The sequence below is a fragment of the Mustela nigripes genome, chromosome 1, assembly GCF_022355385.1.
Source record: "Mustela nigripes isolate SB6536 chromosome 1, MUSNIG.SB6536, whole genome shotgun sequence".
Taxonomy (NCBI): domain Eukaryota; kingdom Metazoa; phylum Chordata; class Mammalia; order Carnivora; family Mustelidae; genus Mustela; species Mustela nigripes.
Window position 1 is genome coordinate 149,564,629 of NC_081557.1, and position 20,055 is coordinate 149,584,683.

General features: G+C 36.6%; 1 protein-coding gene and 1 pseudogene across 1 annotated transcript in view; one reads left to right on the top strand and one right to left on the bottom strand.

The window, feature by feature from the left end:
- The window catches only part of ARHGAP24 (Rho GTPase activating protein 24), a 757,722-nt gene that overhangs the window by 22,408 nt on the left and 715,259 nt on the right, over window positions 1-20,055 (top strand). The gene's annotated exons all lie outside the window — the stretch shown is intronic.
- Window positions 2,916-3,008, bottom strand: LOC132009456 (U6 spliceosomal RNA; annotated as a pseudogene).

Genomic DNA, 20,055 nt, shown 5'->3' on the forward strand with positions numbered 1-20,055 from the left:
TTAATAAAAAACAATCCATTTGTGTTGAAGAAGGAGCTTCAAAACTAACATAGCATTACCCTTCATAGTTCGTCATTAATTCATTATCTCGGTCCTTTTTTTGGTAAGTTTAGAAGATTTCACTTCTTAGTCTTGTCCATCTTTAATATAAGTATTGTTTGTTTCGGGGAGCCTGGATGACTCAGTGGGTTAAGCATCTGCCTTCAGTTCAGGTCATGATCCTGGGGTCCTGGAATCGGGCCCCACGTTGGGCTCCTGTTCAGTAGGGAGTCTGCTTCTCCCTCTCCCTCCCCCTACTCGTTCTCTAGCTCTCTCAAATAAATAAAATCTTTTAAAAGAATTATTATTTGCTTCAACTATGGCAGTTGGAGAAGGCCGCACAAATAGCCACAGCTTCTCTTAGTGCTGACAGACACTGGTAAATAAATACAGGGTATTGATTTTGTGTCCCCAGGGTATGTAATCACATACTGTTTCTCTTCTCCTCAATTGCTTGGATGGTATTGTAAATACAGACTGTTGGCTAAAGGAGAGTTCAGCTGAGAGTGTTATGTGTAACTTGGTACACATTTGTCTCTGCTGCCAGAAAAACAGCAGAAGATCCATATTTAATCCCTACATGGGGTAGTAGTGTCCCTTATGTCATAAAACAAATGATTACCCTCTATGTTCAGCAATCAATATTTAGGGCTCCCCCCCAAAAAAAGTTAAAGAAAAATGTATCATTGGATTGTGTGTATTTATACTGCTAAATTAGCATTTCTGGGTCTAATAAGGTCATTTCTAACAAAACAGGTAAGAAACCCAAATTCTTAAAGGTGATATTCATTTGGTTTTAAATTTCTTATATTAACACAGCTATGTTTTTGCTCAGCTTGGACTTGACTGAAGGGTGTTTTGAGTTTTCAAGACTGCAACGTGAGTGGGTGAATGTAATGATTCGTTCTTTCTCTTACATATAGAGACTTTAATAAAAACACCCACAAACTTGTCCTAAAAATCGTGCTTATTAATGGTGGGAGGAGGAGGTTGTGTGCTATATAGTAATCCTTCTTTGATAGCTCTATGCAAGAAGAGCAAAATTGTAAGGTTTTTAAGCTTTGTCACGGCTCCTGTCTCACTGTGTCAACTTGTGGTCATGTGATATGCTCAGGCTCTGGGTGGTTTTAGTTTTTGCACCCATACTCCCATCCTCAAAAGCTACCTGCCCCACGCCCTTCTCACCAGGGTGCTTTCTTCACTATCCAAAACGGCAGCTAGATGCTATGATCAAAGAGGATGTATACACAAGCCTTGCTACAATTCTGTATTATTGTATTTTACAGGTTCCCTCTGGGAAGCAAAAATAAACCCAGGGGTTGATGGCAACATGGGAATTTCAGGTGTTATGCAAGAAATGTAGGTTAGTGATTCTGTGTGGCTTTTCTGATATCACTCTGATATCATACTGTGTAGAAACTCTGCATTTTCATGGGGTTCAATCTATACTTGACAAATGAGCATGTTTCAAATTAAGGTCATAATCCTGATATTAAAAAATAATGAGAAGAATTAAATCTATGACACATTCTCACTTAATTTTTTTTTTGCATTTTTGATATAAGTGTGGTAAATGATATTATAGTAAAAATGCATATGTAACAGATTATGGTTTACAATGAGACCCTCAGTTTTGTGGAATATTCATTAGTACCCTGGCACTTCTTTACCTTTTTCAAAAATTGAATCATTAAAAAAATTGGAGATAGTCCTTACTATTTCCACCTGTTCCTGGATTATTGAACATTTATTTATTGGAAAATTTTAGGCATATTGCTTGAATTCCAATTGTGCTGCAAACTCTCAGTTTAGGGAGCATGGAAATTTCATAAGAGGGAAAAGCTGATCATTTGGGATTTGTGAGTGGGTAACAGATATTATACAAATCTCACACAATTTACATATTATTGAATGAAAAAAAGAGGAAAAAAATAAGCACACATGCAAATAAAAGCCACAAAACAAGCATCAGCAGATTCAGCTGAGAATTACCTTTCCAAACTCTCTGTTCCAAAGCTGACCTTCCTGCAGCACTCACTTTCCCTGCACAGCTTCCTCATTTAGAAGATCACCTTACGCATCTTTTTCAACAAGGTTTTCTCAGTGTATTCAACCTATTGCTCAACAAAGGCTGCAAGGCAGATGGCAAATTTGCATTTAAACACAGTCTGGAAAGTTTTTTTTTTTTTTTTTTTTTTGTATCAATTCATCGGTTTCATCTTATTAGTGCATCAGCATGGAGTGCCTCTTAACTACAGGGAAGTGTTAACCCAGTTTTAATTATATTCTCCATTTAGAAAGGAGATTCTGCAGTTTTAACCTGCAAAACAGTGTGAAGGATTTCAATTTAGTGGGTACTTGCAAATGCAATATATAAATTCCTCATTAATGTTGTATATAATGTAAGTCTCTAAGAAATCCAAGCTCTTAAGTGAGGCACTTTTTGCTTTCCTCTCTTGTCTGATAATATGAAAGTCAAAGACCTTGAAAATATGTTCCCAGACAAATATATTATCCAGTTTAGAATAAAATTGGCCTAAGAATTATAAAAAAAAAAAAATGCTGGCCTACAACATTTTTACCACCTTTCTGTAGTTACCAAGGTTTTGTTTTTGTTTTTGTTTTTGTTTTTTAACCTGTTCCCTTGTGGTGGTAATGTTATTGCAATGATTTTTTATTTATAGTCCATTTACAGCTTCCGTAGTTATGAACAGAACTATGTTGCAGAGCAAACTTTGCATTCTGCTCACCATCAACAAATAGTTTTACTACTGCTCCATAGTCATTTTAGTTTTGGCAGTTTTTTACGGTTTCCTGTAAGATATTGATTGTTAATTGGTGGCTCTTGGACAGCAAACTGTTTTTTTTTTTTTTTTTTAAATATGGAATGCTTCACAAATTTGCGTGTCATCCTTACGCAGGGACCAGGCTAATTCCAATTTTATTATATGTGCTGCCAAAGTGAGCACTAACTCAGTGTTTTTATTTTTCCTTTTATTCCATTTGTGTCCTTTCAGGTGAACATGTCCCTGAAGGTTTTGCTATAAAACTCCAGCAATCTTTTTTACATATAGCCTATTCATTTTAAATGCCTGGACCTGGTTGGCATTTAATGGCATTTAAGTTTGTCTTATTGGCTGTGTAAGTACTTGTTAAGAACAGGGATAAGTGGTAAAGATCGAAGTGGAAAAAAAAAAGATAAAAGGTAACCATTTCATGTAAATACAGTATATAGAATCAATCATTTCACAGGGGAAGTGTTAGGTCCCCCAATAATGGGTCTCTGATCAAAGGAGTGAGACTGATACAAAGCGAAGGTCAAGCAAAGCTTTATTTCGTGCCAAGCATCTAGAATCAAACTGACTGTTGGGGGCCGCCTCTTACAGAGAGAGTGAGTGACTCCCAGACGCCCAGACTAACTTTTATAGAGCAAAGACCATGTGGTTGAGCCTGGCCACACACAGGTGGCCAATGAGATTGTAACACACAGAGAAAGCTGCACAGTCATGCTAGGTCACACACGGGTGGCCAATTGAACTACGGTTCACCCCATAGTAGCTATTTGAACTAGTCTATCACCTTGGTCAGAATTGGCACCCAAAAGGGAGGGCCCACACTCCTTGGTAGCTAGGGAGACAGTATGCCTGCCCTACTAATTGGATGTCTCCACCCGGCCTGACCTGCCCGTGTGTTTGGGCTTTGTGACCTGGGACTGGTTTCCGGGACTTGCTTTTAAGTAAGTTCCCTGAGGGGGGCCAGGGTCTGTTTAAGTTTTACTGCATAAACAACAAAATCACTGTTTAACCAGATGGGATCGCTCTGGCTAAATAGGTCCTTACAGGAAGCAATCATTAAGAGCAAGAAGCAATCATCTATTTGTGAAAAGGGCTGGGCCCACTCCAGCGATAACAGGAACAGTGTTTGTCAGATCTGAAAACTTTAGAGAGAGTGCGAGTGAGCACACATGCGCATGAGCGGGGTGAAGGGCAGAGGGAGAAGCAGGTCCTCCCCCACCCCCCAGCACAGAGACCGACATGGGGCTGGATCCCAGGACCCCTGGATCACGACCTGAGCCTAGGGCGGACGCTTAACTGACTGAGCCATCCAGGAACCTCAGAAACTTTTGATTGTGAAGCTAGAGGATCAGCATGAAAGTTAAATGTTCTTTAACTTCAAGTAAATTCAGAAGATGGCTCGGAGTTTGCCGGAAGAGCTAAAGGCCAAACATGGTCAAAGTGAGGTTATGAGGTAATTGCCACAAGCTACGCCCAGCTTCTTCAGTTCCAGGCCTGTTTGAATCTGCAGGACATCAAAGTGAAGAGAAAGGCTGCAAGTGCCGATCATGCAATTTCTTAGGAGAAGGAAAGTTCTTCAGCTGGTACAGATGAAATTGTTCCATTTGGGGGAAAAGATGACAACAGGATGTATGGAGAGAGGTGGTGAATAGTGTGCAAGGTTTTAAAACTTCGAAGGACCAGTGCAAATTCCCATGGGAGAATGTATCCTGGGACTGCAGAGGTAAGCGTCCTTTATTTTAAACAGTTTTTCAGATTGCACGGTTTCATAGTTTGCAGAGTTTATGTGCATGGGGATAGAGGAATAGTTTTGTTCCTTGTCATAGCCCTAGTGATCTCAGCTATGAAAGCAGAAATGAAAATCCATGACTTAAAAATACTGCAGATAGGATTTTGCTATGGGTAAACAATTTTTAATTTTTTAAAAAATTGTGGTTAAATATTCATCACATAAAGTTTATCATTTTAATTATACATGTTTAAGTGTATGATTCTGTGGCGTTAAGTATATTCACATTGGTATTTTCACCATCCATTTCCAGAAGGTTTTCATCTTCCCTGACTGAAACTCTCTCTGTACTCGTTTCACACTAATTCCCCATTCCTCCCTCCCCACTCCCCCTTGAACCCCCATTTCTCATCCCTCCAACCACCATTCTAATTTGTCTCTATAAATCTGACTACTCTAGGCACCTCATACAAGTGTAATCATATAATATTTATTCTGCTATGACTGGCTTATTTCACGTAGCATGATGTCCTCCAGGTTCATCCATGTTGTAGCATGTGTCGGAATTTTCTTTCTTTTAAAGGCTGTCGATACCATATTGTATGTATGCATTCATCTAATGATGAACGCTGGGGTTGTTTTCACCGTTTGGCTATTTTGAATAATTCTGTTATGAATATGGGTGTACAAATATTTATTTAACCTGCTTTTGGTTCCTTTGGGTATATATCTAGAAGGGAGTTTCTGGATTATATGGTAGTTCTATTTTTAATTTTTTGAGGAACGATCATATCATTTTCCACAGTGACTGCACCATTTTACCTTCTCATTAGCAATGCACAAGCTTCCAATTTCTGCACATCCTTGTCAACACTTATTTTTTTCTGTTGTTTTTTTTGTTTTGGGATAATAACTATCCTAATGGATGTAAAGTCATATGTCATTTTGGTTTTGGTTTGCAAAACTGTTGACATGCTGTTGAATACTTTTTCATGTGCTTATTGCCTACTCATATAGTATATCTTCTTTGAAAAAATGTCTTTATTTAAGTCCTTTGCCCATTTTTTTTTTTAAAGATTTTTTTTTATTTATTTATCAGAGAGAGGCGGGTGGGGGAGAGAGTGAGCACAAACAGACAGAGGCAGAGGGAGAAACAGACTCCCTGCCAAGAAAGGAGCCCGATGTGGGACTCCATCCCAGGACGCTGGGATCATGACCTGAGCCGAAGGCAGCTGCTTAACCAACTGAGCCACCCAGGCGTCCTAGTCCTTTGCCCATTTTTGACTTGAGCTGTTTTTTGGTTTTGAGTTGGAGGAATTCTTCGTTTTTCTGGATGTTAATCCCTTAACAAATATCTGATTTGCATATGTTTTCTTAATTCTGTCGGCTGTGTTAATAGGATCCTTTGATGCACAAAAATTTACGATTTTGATGAAATCCATTTACTTGTTGTTTTTTCCTTTGTTACTGTGCTTTTGGTGTCATCTCCAAAAAATCATTGTCAAATCCAGTGCTATGAAGTTTTCCTCTCTGTTTTTTTTCTCAGAGTTTTATGATTTCATTTCCTACTTTTAGTTCTTTGATTAATTTTGAGCCCATTTTTGTACATGGTATAAAGTCAATGTTCCTCTTTTTTAATAGTTGGATTAGTTTTTCCAACATCATTTACTGAGTAATTTTTAGTTTTTAAAGGAAAATTCTGATTTTTATCATGCCTTTAAATTATAATTAATGTTTGCTTACATTTGTTACTTTTTTCTCTAAGTTTGATGTGAAAGAGAACATTTATTGTGGAAACGTCCAGGTAGACACACACACAGATACACATAGAAAGACATACAGATCAATAAGCATAAAAACCATAAGAGTTGTGTTTGCATGAGATTCCATTAGGTTGCTTATTATGTTCCATAAGACACTATGGAACATACAGACACCATTGAATGAAATACTTTTTAAAAATTTTGTTATTTTTGTTATTTTTATTAGTGAACTATTTTACATTTTAATGTAATTTTATTTTTAAAAATTTTTAAAATTTAAATTCAGTTTATTAACATATAGTGTACTATTAGTTTCAGAGGTAGAGGTCTGTGATTCATCAGTCTTATATAATAACCAGTGCTAATTACATCAAGGTCCCTCCTCAATGTCCATCACCCAGTTAACCCATCCCCCCAAACCCCTCTCCCCCAACAACCCTCAGTTTGTCTCCCAAGATTAAGAGTCTCTTATGGTTTATCTCCCTCTCTGGTTTTGTCTTGTTTTATTTTTTCCTCTCTTCCGCTATGATCCTCTATTTTGTTTTTTTGTTTTTTGATTTTTTTTTAAATTTTAAAGATTTATCTTTGACAGTTTTTCTTTAATAATTTCACATATATTTTGGATTAAAGTTATTATCATGATAATGTAATTGAGTTCTAAATAAATATTTTGGTATATGAGTTATCTTTAAATATCTTACAAATATATCTTACAAATATAACCTTTTCTTACATATATCTTACAAATATAAACTTTTCCCAGTGAGAAACCTCAGATAAAGCCTAATCAGATTTACTGCTATTTTGTTTTTTTATGAAAGATTAAACTTTTTAAAATTCCAGCATGATTGTTTATTTATTTATTTATGTTTCTTTTCAAATTTTTATTTAAATTCTACTTAGTTAACATACAGCACAATATTGGTTTTAGGAGTAGAATTCAGTGCTACATCATTTATATACAACACTGGTGCTCATTGTAACAGGTGCCCTCCTTAATGTCCATCATCTACATAGCCAATCCTCCACCCACTTCCTGCCATCAGCCCTCTGTTCTCTATTTTTAAGGGTCTCTTATGGTTTGTCTACCTCTCCCCCCCCATGTTCATCTGCTTTGTTTCTTAAATTCCACATATGAATGAAATAAAATGGTATTTATCTTTCTCTGATTGACTTATTTTGCTTAGAGTAATAGCCTCTAGCTCCATCCACATCTTTGCAAATAGAAAAATTTAATTCTTTTTGTAATATTCCATTACATATACCCTATTTCTTCTTTATCCATTCATCTGTCAATAGACACTTGGGCTCTTTCCATAGTTTGGCTGTCGTTGATAATGATAATGCTGTTATAAACATTGTGTTGGTGTGCCCCTTTGAATCTGTATTTTTGTATAATTTGGGTAAATATCTAGTAGTGCGATTGCTAGGTCATAGGGTAGTTCTATTTTGAACTTTTGGAGGAACCTCCATACTGTTTCCCAGAGTGGCTGCCCATTTTGCATTCCCACCAGCAGTGTTAAGAAGGTTCCCCTTTCTCCATATCCTTGCCAACATCTGTTGTTTTCTGTGTTGTTAATTTTAGCCATTCTGACAGGTGTGAGGTGACATCTCATTGTAGTTTTGGTTTGTATTTCCCTGATGATGCGTGATGTCAAGCATCTTTTCATGTGTCTGTTATCTGGATGTCTTCTTTGGAAAAATGTCTATTCATGTCTTCTGCCCATTTTTAAAGATTTTTAAAATTTATTTGACAGAGATCACAAGTATGCAGAGGCAGGCAGAGAGAGAGGAAGGGAAGCAGGCTCCCCGCTGAGCAGGGAGCCTGATGCGAGGCTCGATCCCAGGACCCTGGGACCATGACCTGAGCCGAGGCAGAGGTTTTAACCCGCTGAGCCACTCAGGTGCCCCTGCCCATTTTTAAATTGGATTATTTGTTTTTTGGGTGTTGAGTTTGGTAAGTTCTTTATAGATTTTGGATACTAACCCTTTATCAGATAATATGATTTGCAAATATCTTCTTCTGTCCCATTGGCTGTATTTTAGTTTTATTGATTGTTTCCTTTTCTGTGCAGAAGCCTTTTATCTTGATGAAGTCCCAAGAGTTATTTTGGCTGTTGTTTCTCTTACCTCTGGTGATGTGTCTAGTAAGAAGTTACTGTGGCTGAGGTCAAAGAGTTGCTGCCTGTATTTTCCTATGATTTTGATGGTTTCCTATCTCACATTTAGGTCTTTCATCCATTTTGAATTTATTTTTGTGTGTGGGGTAAGAAAGTGGTCCAGTTTCATTCTTCTGCATGTGGCTGTCCAATTTTCCCAGTGCCATTTGTTGAAGAGACTTTTTTTCCATTGGATATTCTTTCCTGCTTTGTTAAAGATTAGGTGGGTATATAGTTGTAGGTCTATTTCTGGGTTTTCTATTCTGTTATGGAAGCTGAAATTTCTAGATTTAATCATTCTTTTTTTCTCCCAACTTTATTTGCTAGGAATTTGTTTTATAATTAAATATGCTCAAAACAATTAAGTAATTCAATAGAAAAAAAAAGGTCATATAACAGGTTTTTCTTCTGACTTTATGGGATTATAAGCAATTTATTCCTATTTCAAAAGAAGTAGATTATGAAATTTGAGCCTAAAGGGCCAGAAAAACTTATAAATATAGAATGCAATGTGTAGTACATTGATTTGGTTCAAATTTGGGGCAAAAAAGAAAAAGATTATCCAATTTCACAGCTTGAATTTTAGACTTTGTGTCATTTTCTCAACTCACATGACATAAAATTACTTGTGAATTTTAAAGTATTAGGAAAAATATTGATCATTGGAGAGATTCAAACCATTGAAATATAATACTCAGCAGGAATATTTGGGTTCAAACATCAAACCAAACCAACTTAAGTGTTTAAGGAAAAAAAAAAATACTTGGAAGCTTCTTCACTGGCATTTGCCACAGCAACCATTGTGTTCTCTTTTATTTCAGCAGATACTTCATCTAAATATTATATTTTTTATTATTTCTAGCTAAATGGAGTATTCAATGGCTTTTTTTTTCAATAGCTTTTAATAGGAATAACACTTCATATTTGCCAAATTTCAGTCCCATTTCTTTGTTATTTTTCAGTGCATTAAAACATGCCTATTTAATGTTTGGTTATTTCTGTTGTTCCTACAAAGGCTTGCTGAATTATAACAGTTTATAATCAGAGTTTTAAGCTCATAAATAAATGCAGAAGTGAAACTCCTCATTAAATTATAAGCCATTACTAGACTCTGTCTTAACACATGCAATTAATTTGCTGACAATCTATATGCCAGACATTGTGTTAAGTCTTTGTGATATAATAGTGAGAAACTTGGAACTTAAGGGATACAGACAAGAACACAGGCAATTAAAATATGTTATAATATGTTATTAAAGTACTTTAAAAGAGTTTTTGAGGCCGTCTTATAAATGTCTTAATGTTTGACCAAAGTCCTATCCATATTGATTCATATATCAAATGACAAAGAACAATTTTGGACTCTAAAAAGTTCTGGTGAAAGTTGTAAGGGAACAGTTCTTTCATTTTTTAATGTGATTAAATGTCTGCTCTTGATTAAGTGACTTCTGCTAGAGAGCTGTGTTTGGTCATTTGTAAAGAGGTCAGAATAAGGTCGTTTGTTTTGTAACATGGTAGAAGGTTTTGGTAAGTCTTTAGGACACTGGTCTTAGCTAGTTTTAAGTTTTCCTTTTGTACCTCTCAGGAGTATAAAAGAAAAAATATAATGGAGCATTGAGAATTCCTTATGCCTCCCAGTAATTACATAGCCAATTGTAGAAAGAATTGAAGAATGGAAGAGTAAGTCAACGATCAGCTTTGTTTGTTTTCTTTAGAATATGGGGCGCCTGGGTGGCTCAGTGGGTTAAAGCCTCTGTCTTCGGCCCAGGTCATGATCCCAGTGTCCTGGGATCGAGCCCCACATTGGGCTCTCTGCTCAGTGGGGAGCTTGCTTCCTCCTTTCTCTCTGCCTGCCTCTCTGCCTACTTGTGATCTCTGTCTGTCAAATAAATAAATAAATAAATAAATCTTAAAAAAAAAAAAAGGAATATGTAAAGTTTTTGCTAAATTAACTCAAGGACTCCTTCATGTAAAAGTCTGGATAACCTAACAGCAAAAATAGCATTTACTGAAAAAATTTGGAATCCTAGAATGTAATCCAATATTTGACTTAGAAGAAGTGTTTGAATTTACAAATCCAGAGCAATGAAAGAATGAATCAGTGTTTTTAGATCTTATAACCGAAGCTATGCTCAAGATAGAAAGCTAGATTATAAATTTAGAGATTATGAGTCTGATTTAAAGATTATGAAGTTTCTGTTTCTATTCCAGGAAAATTGTGTGATCTTGTTTTACCTCAGTTGAGTCATTCATGAAATGAAGACAGTAGTAGCTACGGTGGCTGTCAGACAGTGAAAATAAACAGTGCCATCAATTCTTCATCATTAAGGTATTACTCACCTTGGGGAATGTTCCTGTACTTCTGTTGCATTTTCATTTAATCTACACCACCCATCTTTTGACTCTTTACCATTTGTTATTGATTATATTAGGGTGGTCATTAGGGAAGAGATATAGATGGTTAAAAAGATTTTCTCCCTCTTTTTCTTTTTGTCTCTTTTTGTTTAGGTTTTCAAAAAGCATTGATGAAATTAAGATTTGAGGTTGTAAGTTGGATGCAACAGTGTAGGGCTGCTACTTGGTGCCATACAATGGGCAATGTCAAGGGCAACTTCCCCAAGCTGGTTGTAGAACCCAGGGGAGATATTGCCTGCATCTTCTACAGATGAAGCTTTTCTTACTGATTTATTGGTTGGAAAATCAGGCATTCAATTTCTTTTATGTTCATGATCATTCTTACTTTATAACATAAACATACAATAAGTGAGAAAGTGGACAAAGAGCTCTACTCTTCTCCCAATGTAAGGAAGTTAAATGCTTTAACTCTGACCTTCTGTCTTTCAACTTCAGCACTATCATTGTTGCCGATTTTAGTTGTATCCTGTTTTCTTATCCCCTATTATCCGTGATTATTATTAGTATTTTAACAATTAACATTTATTTAAATTTATATCATATTTTACAGGTTTTAAAAGAAGGATTTTATTTATCTATTTGAGAGAAAGTTAGAGTAAGAGAGAGAATGAGAGTGCGTAGAGGGAGAGGTAGAAGCAGGATCCCTGCTGAGCAGGGAGCCTACCATGGGGCTGGATTCCAGGACCCTGAGATCATGACCTGAGCTGAAGGCAGATGTTTAAGTGACTGAGCCGACCAGGTGTCTCATATTTAGCAGTTTCTTTATTTACTCTTGGTGATTGCATCCTAAGCTTTTCTTCTTGGTTCAATTTTCTTTTCTTTTCTTTCTTTCTCTCTCTCTTTCTTTCTTTCTGTCTTCTTTTCTTAAAGATTTATTTATTTATTTATTTGAGAGAGAGAGCGCACACAAGTTGGAGGAGGGGCAGAGGAAGACAGAATCTTTCTCTTTAAAAAAAAAAAAAGATTTTATTTATTTATTTGAGAGGGAGAGTGAGAGGAAGAAGCAGACTCCCTGCTGAGCAGAGAGCCTGATGTGGGGTTCCATCCCAGGACTCTGAGATCATGACAGAGCTGAAGGCAAATGCTTAACTGACTGAGCCACCCAGGTACCCCCTTGGTTCAATTTTCTTATAATTGCATTCTGTACTTAGTTATTTCAGCAAAGTGTCAAATATATCAGACTTATTGTGCAGGAAAGTATTTTAATTTCACTCTTACCTGTCAATGATACGTTAGTTGAATATAGGTTAATAGTTTTTTTTCCTCAGCACTTTGAAATTATCTTTTGGCAAGTATTATAACTTAAGATTTTCTGTCAGTATAGTTGTTCCTTTGTAGATAATTTGTGTTTTCACTAGATATTTTATAAGAGGTACTCTTTATATCTGATAGTCTACCTTTCACTCTATGTTTATCCTACTTGAGACTTGTGGTCCTTCAGTCTGAGAATGGTACCTGTCCTTTAATTCAAAAAAAAAATTCAGTTGCTTCTTTAAATAGAATTTTTTTGCTATTATTTATATTCTTTCTATTTGGGTTCCTATTATACATATCTTAGAACTATTGATTCTGTCATCCATGTCACTCAGATAGCCTCTCATACTTCTCATCTGCTTGTCCCTCTGTTTTGTATTCTAGGTAACTACTTTAATTCCTTTCAGTTTACTAATTTTTTTTCCAGCTGTATCTGGTCAACTTTTCAACCTATCCCTTGAAGTATTTATTTCAATGACTGTAATTTTCACTTTTAGCATGAAAATTTTTTTCCAGATTTATTGCTATTTTTTTACTCTCTGTTTTTGCTTCATGGCTTCTATTCCTATCTTTTATAGATTACTGCATTCCATTTTGAGTGCACATTCCTTCATTGCTTTAGATGACCCTTAAAAAGGGGTGGTTTAAACTCTTGTGAGCTAGTCTTCATGAGAAGCGTTTTTTCTGGAAATCAAGAGTATTCTACATGATGGAAGTATGCCATCATTGTTCCAATTTTGCCTCTGCAAGGGCTCCAAATTCCTTGTAGACAAATTCATCTTGATGTCTTGTAGATACTCACAAGTCAATTTCTCCAAGAAGATTCCATCATCTCCTCCATCCCAAACTTCTCCTTTTATGTATTCCCTTTCTCAATGAAGGGTACTACAGGCTTGTTAGGGCTTCCCATAACAAAGTACTGTAGACTGGGTGCATCAAGCAACAGGCCTTCATTTTCTCAAAGTTCTGGAGGCTAGACATCCAAGATCAAGGTGTCAGTAGGGTTGGCTCTTCTTGAAGCTTCTCTCATTGGCTTATAAGTGGCCGTCTTCTTCCTTTGTCCTTACATGGTCTTTTTGCTCTGTGTGTCTGTGTCCTTATCTCCTCTTCTTAGAAGGACACTAGTCATAGGAGATTAGAGCCCACACTAATAACCTCATTTTAACTTACTTGCTTTAGTTAAGGCCGTATCTTCAAATATAGCACATTCTAAGGTACTGGGAGTTAGAACTTCAACATATGAATTTTGGGGGCTAAATAATTCAGATACCAAGCAGTTAACTCAAGCCAGAAATTTGGACATTGTCTTTTATTACTCTCTACTTACCGTCTCACTTTCAGCAGTCATCACTGATTTCTATTTCCTAAATATCTGTTAAATTTATCACTCCTGTGAATTTTACCTGTTGCTTCCCAACTTTCAGCCATCATTATTTTTTTCTGATTTCTTTCCCTTTAGTATTATATTCTTCTCTTTCTTCTACATGAAAGCCAGGGTAATTTCTTTAAAAATAGAATTCTTATATATTCTTATCAATGTATTAAAAATAGAAACCCCATATGATGCCATAACTCCACAACTCCACTACTGTGTATATATATTTACGGTGGTATATAGTGGTTTTATATACATATATACATATATCATATATATATATCACCTCATTTTTGATAACTCCTATGGATCCTTTAGATTTTGGCATAATAGTTTTTCTGTGAGGAAGAATCTCATTATCCTTTAAGTCAAGTAAGTTGTTTCTTAAACTGTCTGCCCCCATAGTACGTGACACACCTAATTACAATTACTTGTTTACTGGCTTTATAACCCTCTATACTGGAAGTTCTGTTTGAACAAGGATTACTCATACATAGTTCACAGTTGTGTCTAAGTATTGCCTAACCCACAGCACTTAATCAATATTGACACTTGGCATACTCCGTGTCATTGTTATGAAACTGGAGCAAATGGTACCTTATTTTTCACATCATTCTACTTAAAAAGTTCAACCCTCCTATTCATCCTTGCTTTATTTTTTATAGAAGTGTCCCTATTGATTTTGTATCTATAGACTGATTGATTGATTGATTGATGATTGATTTTCTCTCTCCCTCCCTGTCTCGCCTGCAAGTGTAGAGGTTGTGCTCTAGACTATGTGCACGAGAACTGGAGTCCACTTATGTATTTACATGGCTGTTGATGGAAGAAATTTCCTACAAAATATTTCTGGCTTTGTGCATTTCAAACTTTGTGCTTTCTATAGGACATGCACATCTCACTATAGCATCCTTGGCCTTACACCTTTGGGTCATGATGCTAGGTGACTTGGTACCATTGGGTGCCGGGAGCCTTACTGGAAGTTATCCCTACACTGGGATAGCTGGAAATAACTAAACCATGCACAGGGGTGGCTTGAAGCTTAGAAAGATATCCTGCTACATCTAAACAAAATCTATCCCCAAATTTCTCCTTAACTTTATATAACTCCTTAACTAATAACTCCTTAACTACCACTTAACACCAGGGGGGTGAGAATGGAAAGAGACAGAGGCCTTAATTAATTATGGTCAATTTTTTTCCTACTTTTTCATGTTTTACAAAACATATGACCATGTGAACACATTGCCAGGGGTCTTGGAAGGGTCTTTGCAAATGAGGGTCTTTGAGGCTTAGCCTCATCATCTTAAGATAAATACGCCCCAAAGTCAAAGCTGCCCAGGTTGACACTGGAGACTGGGGCCAACCCCAGTGAGATCCATTAATTCCTCCTCTCCCTCTATCCCCCCAAATTCCTCCCTTCCTCTTCCAAGAAGGACCCTAAGTAGTCCCTAAGGTATCTGATCACAGATGAAAACAACTTTCCTAATCTTACTTTCCAGTGTCTTTTCCTTTAATATACAGCCAAAGAAGGAGATTTGGAGAAAGGAACAATAATTTTTTAAATATGGAGAGGAAGCACAGTTCTTTCAAGCAGAAAAGCTCTTTCATATTTGTACGACTGGTCCTGTCATTTATTATCAAAAGGATAATTCAAATCTCCACTCCTGATCTGTTGGAAAATAGTCAGACTTTCAAGATCCTATCAAAACAAAGCAGCAAAGACCCTCTTTTGAAAAGGAAATGATGAATTGGTGCTGAGTGCTGCTGTGAAGGCAGTGAAAGGTGGTGCGATCAGGCTGTGATTACAGGTGTATTACCTCTGTCTGCTGAGCCGTCAAACCAGCAGTAGTGATTAGGCTGCACAGTATAAATGCCTGCCCATATGAACACTCTTTGGGAAGTAGTGCATGAAAGTTCCCAACCATAACCAAGTAATATTATTCAAGAAGAGATGATTTCAAGACTCTCCAGGCATGCTATAGGCCCCTTAACATGGAAACTGTTTTCAGATTCAGCTTCCTGCTGCGACCTCTAAAGCGAGCACAGAGAGGATTCAGAATGAAGCTATCAGCCAAGAATGATGGTTCTTTTGTAACTGAACTAGGCCAGGTGGTGTATAGTTTAATTTCTCTTTTTCTCTGAAAAGAGAAATCTGCCTTTTTTTAATTAAAAAAAAATGGAATCTGTGGTCTAATGTTTGTCAAGGTTGATAAAGATAATGACAAAATGTGACACAAGCACATGGTTAATTTACATAGTGTGGAAAAGTAAACCTTGTGTTTGGTGCCAGGATATGGGGAACTTAATGAATTATCTCCCAAGCACTTAGAAAATTTAGCTGGTCTTCTGAGAGTTAAGCTGATCAAGTCCAAATATATGTGACTGTAAGGGCAAATACGTAACTGAGTAAAGGAACAATTAAAACACAAATAAAGGTGAAGTGGACAGAGTCATTTATAGGAGAAAGTAGGGGAATGAAATAGTAGCTGGGGAGAGGAAGCCTCCTCCATGATTTTATGCTCACCATGGAGCCCATGAGACAACGATCGATCTTGGATGCTCTGAGGTAGGACCATTAGAGGAGCGCATGTTAACAGAGCCCATCTAAGCAGTGTCCAACTAGGTATGTGTTTCTTAAGATAAGCTTCGTGAGAGCAGGAACTGTACATTTTTTGTTTACTGACCCATAGTAGGGACGCACTAAATTCACTAACTGAGTTCAAGAAATAATGGTGATAAATCACTTCACTTGAGAGCTGGATCTTATCAACTAACCCCACTTGTTCTGCATCTATGTTTGGTAGACAAATTTATGATAATTTGTATTATTATTAGCTTGGTTGTGGGGAAGAAGGTTCCAGTTTGAAAAAATTGTTATTTGAGTATCTGAGATCTTCGTTATTCTGGTATGATTCTGAGAACCTGATTATTTTCCTTTGTGGTCACAAATGCAAGTATTCTGTACAGTTTATGCCTTCAGTAAACTTACTACAGAGAACAACCATCTTGGAAATTTTTCGTTGGCAATTGCTTGTCTTTTCTGGTCACATTCCACTTCATTAGGTACCTTCTTAGAATGTGCACTATTTCTTATTAATATTAACTTTTTGGCGGTTTTAAAATTACTTTTAAAGATACAGAGTTTAGGACTGCAGAAAGTGTGTTTTTTTGTGTGTGTTCACTAGCTACAAACATTTCCCAAGTAGAATCAATTATTTTATTGCAACAAGACCTAGGAGGGGAAGTTCTGGGCTGCTTTCTACAACACAGATAGCTTAAGGATTTTAAAGTTGTGATAGATCCTATTTGTTATATCTCTGCTTATTGAAAAAAAAAGACATTCTTTGTCATTACTTTATGTTAAAGATGGTACAAACATCAACAGTCAGGAGGAAGAAATAGTCTGGCAAGATGTCTAAGGTAACAAAGCCTCACTATTGGAAAGGAGACCACTGCTTCTGATCATGATTGCACCATTAGAATAGAAAGATTATATTATTGTTCTTGCTAATCACATTCACCAGGATACAGAATTCCTGAGCCCTGATGAGGCTGGAAAAAATGGCAGGAGTAGCAAGTGGAGAATATTTATGCCTCTTGCCTTACACAGGGTTTTGTAATTAGAGAATATGGAAAGTGGCACATTATCGAAGTATTGTCATCATTGCTCATGTGTAAAATGCTATGAAGATTGCCATCATGATTTCATTTTTTCCCACCTCAAATTAAATAACCTATGGCTAAGAGGCACTTCACTTCCTCATGTTGTAAGGGTTCAGGATTGAGTAGTATTTTTAACTGTAGTGGGTTGTGAAAGCCACTTTTCTAGTTTGTCTTCATATGATGTTTAGATATGGATTCTCATGCTGTAGTTTGTTGATGAGGTTACCAATTGACTTGTGTTTGAATTTATTCATATAATTTAGAACAAAGAAAGCACTCAGTGATTGGGATTAGAAAAAGTAAATGCATTTAAATTCTGGGATAAGTAAAGAATCTCCAAATCAAAAAATGATATAATCAGAGACATTTAATAAACATCTATTCCCGAGTTTAGCACGGCTCACTTGGTTCTAAGTGAGAGTAATAAATACGTTGACCTTTTTAAGCTATTATTTTTATTATCAGTTCATTTTTTATTTTAAAATTATGATAAGTCTTTACTTATTGAAATACACATTATAAGTTCAATGAACTTGACAAATGCATACTCCATGGTAACCACACTGTTATCAAAATATAGAATATTTCAGGTTTGTATCATTATGAATGGAACTGCTAAGGACAATCCTATACAGATTTTTTTGTGGGTGTATATTTTTATTCTATTGGTAAATACTTAAAAGTAGAATTGCTGTGTCATAGGATGGGAATATATTTAACTTTACAAGAAATTGATAAACAGTTTCGCAGAATTATTGTCTGTTTTATATTTCCACCAGCAATGCTGAGAATTCTGGGTGTTCCACCTCCTGATCAATATTTGGCACCAAAAATCTCTAATTTTTTGCCCCATTTTAGTGGGTATGTAGTGATGTCTCATTGTACTTTTACTTTGCATTTCCCTGGTGGCTAACACTGTTGAACACATTTTAATGTGCCTATTGTCTGTTGATATAACTTCTTCTGTGAAGTGTCTGTATTAATCTTTTGACCATTTTTAATTGGGATAAATGGAAGTTTCTCATTAAAATTTTCTTTCACTTTGCAGGAAAAGGCAAAAGGTTGTGATAAGTTAAAAATTAATATTGTAATTTCTAGAGCCACCAACTAAATAACAAAGAAGTAAAGCTGAAAAAAGGAGCCAAGATAAAATGGAATAAAAAACTAAACTTTCTTAATCTGAAAGAAAACAGGAAAAGAAGGGAAAAGAAACAAAGAACAGATGGAGCAAGTGGAAAAACAAAAAGCAAGAAAATGGACCTTAGTCCATCCATATTGATCAGTTGCATGAGCAATTATTTATTTTGTCCTATTTCCTCCTTCTGAAAGTAAAATTACATTCACATTACTCTGCTTGATATTTTCCCACAGATCCCTGAGTCTGTGTTTTGCTTTTTTAAAAATCTTTTCTCCTTGGTTTTCTAATTCCCTCTTGTGTGTCCTCTAGAATATCAGGTGACCTCAAAACACTTCACTAGCTCTTCTCTGCCAAGGCTTATGCTTTCCCCTGCCTATACACAGCTTACAATACAGCTAAGAACTCAAGATGACCACGCCCTTCTCTGCATCTTCTTTTCTGGGCTGCAATATAGCCTTAACTGATTTCCTTTAATATCTTTTAAAATATTATTTTGAGGGTCAGCAAGAGATGGAATATGGAATATCAGAAGAATCCTATGTACAGAGTGAGAGGCAAAGGAGTCAGAGAATGCTTACGATTGCTACAGAGAAAGAGTGAATGATCAGTGAAAAAGAATAATCTCAATTTAGTGTTTGTGGTTTTTTATGATATTTTGTTATCTGTTCTCAAATCTTACAAAGCGGAATTTACAAATACTGAGTACTGAAATTCAGAAGCATATTTTGATACAGGGAGAGTAGTTGTTAAAACATTAAGCACTTTCATGCATGAAAGCCTATAGCTGCTGCTTCTAAACCCTCTGAGTCTGCTGCTTCAGCCGCCCCTGTGAGTCAGCGGCTCATCCCAGAATTATCCATACTTACCCATCAAGTTAAGGGTTAAGTTTTGGCTAAGTAGGAGGCTGCTGGGACCTATTCCACACTACAGTTGGTGTCTTATGACATACTATTTGTGGCTAAATATTCTAAGAGCACCCTTATTTATACATATTAGGTATGATTAAGCTTTTCCATATTAAAAGAATGGTGTTAAGCTTTAAGCTCATTGAACTGATTGGAAAAATACGATAGGTGCAGTCCAGGTATTTGATTTTACGCCTGCCTACACAATGCTTTTTGGAAGTTGAGACTGGCCATTTTTCTAGCCATGGGATAACAGGAATGATGTGCAGTCCATCCATTCCCCATTTTAGACATGAGAGTTTATCCCTGAATTAAGCCAGATTGTCAAAGTGGTGTGTGCTTTAGAGTGAAAATTTTTTAGCCCCTTCTTTTTTTTTTTTTTTAAAGATTGTATTTATTTATTTGACACAGAGAGAGAGAGAGAGATCACAAGTAGGCAGAGAGGCAGGCAGAGAGGCAGGCAGAAAGAGAGAGGAGGAGGCAAGCTCCCTGCCGAGCAGAGAGCCCAGAGCTGATGAGGGCCTCTATCCCAGGACCCTGAGACCATGACCTGAGCTGAAGGCAGAGGCTTAACTCACTGAGCCACCCAGGCGCCCTTTTAAACCCCTTCTTGAATTGCTTTTACTAAATTGCAGTTGGTAGTATACCATTAGTCCGCACTGAAAGAGGTTTTAAGAAATACCATTAAGGGGCACCTGGGTGGCTCAGTGGGTTAAGCCGCTGCCTTTGGCTCAGGTCATGATCTCAGGGACTGGGATCGAGCCCCATATCAGGCTCTCTGCTCAGTGGGGAGCCTGCTTCCGCCCCGCCTGCCTCT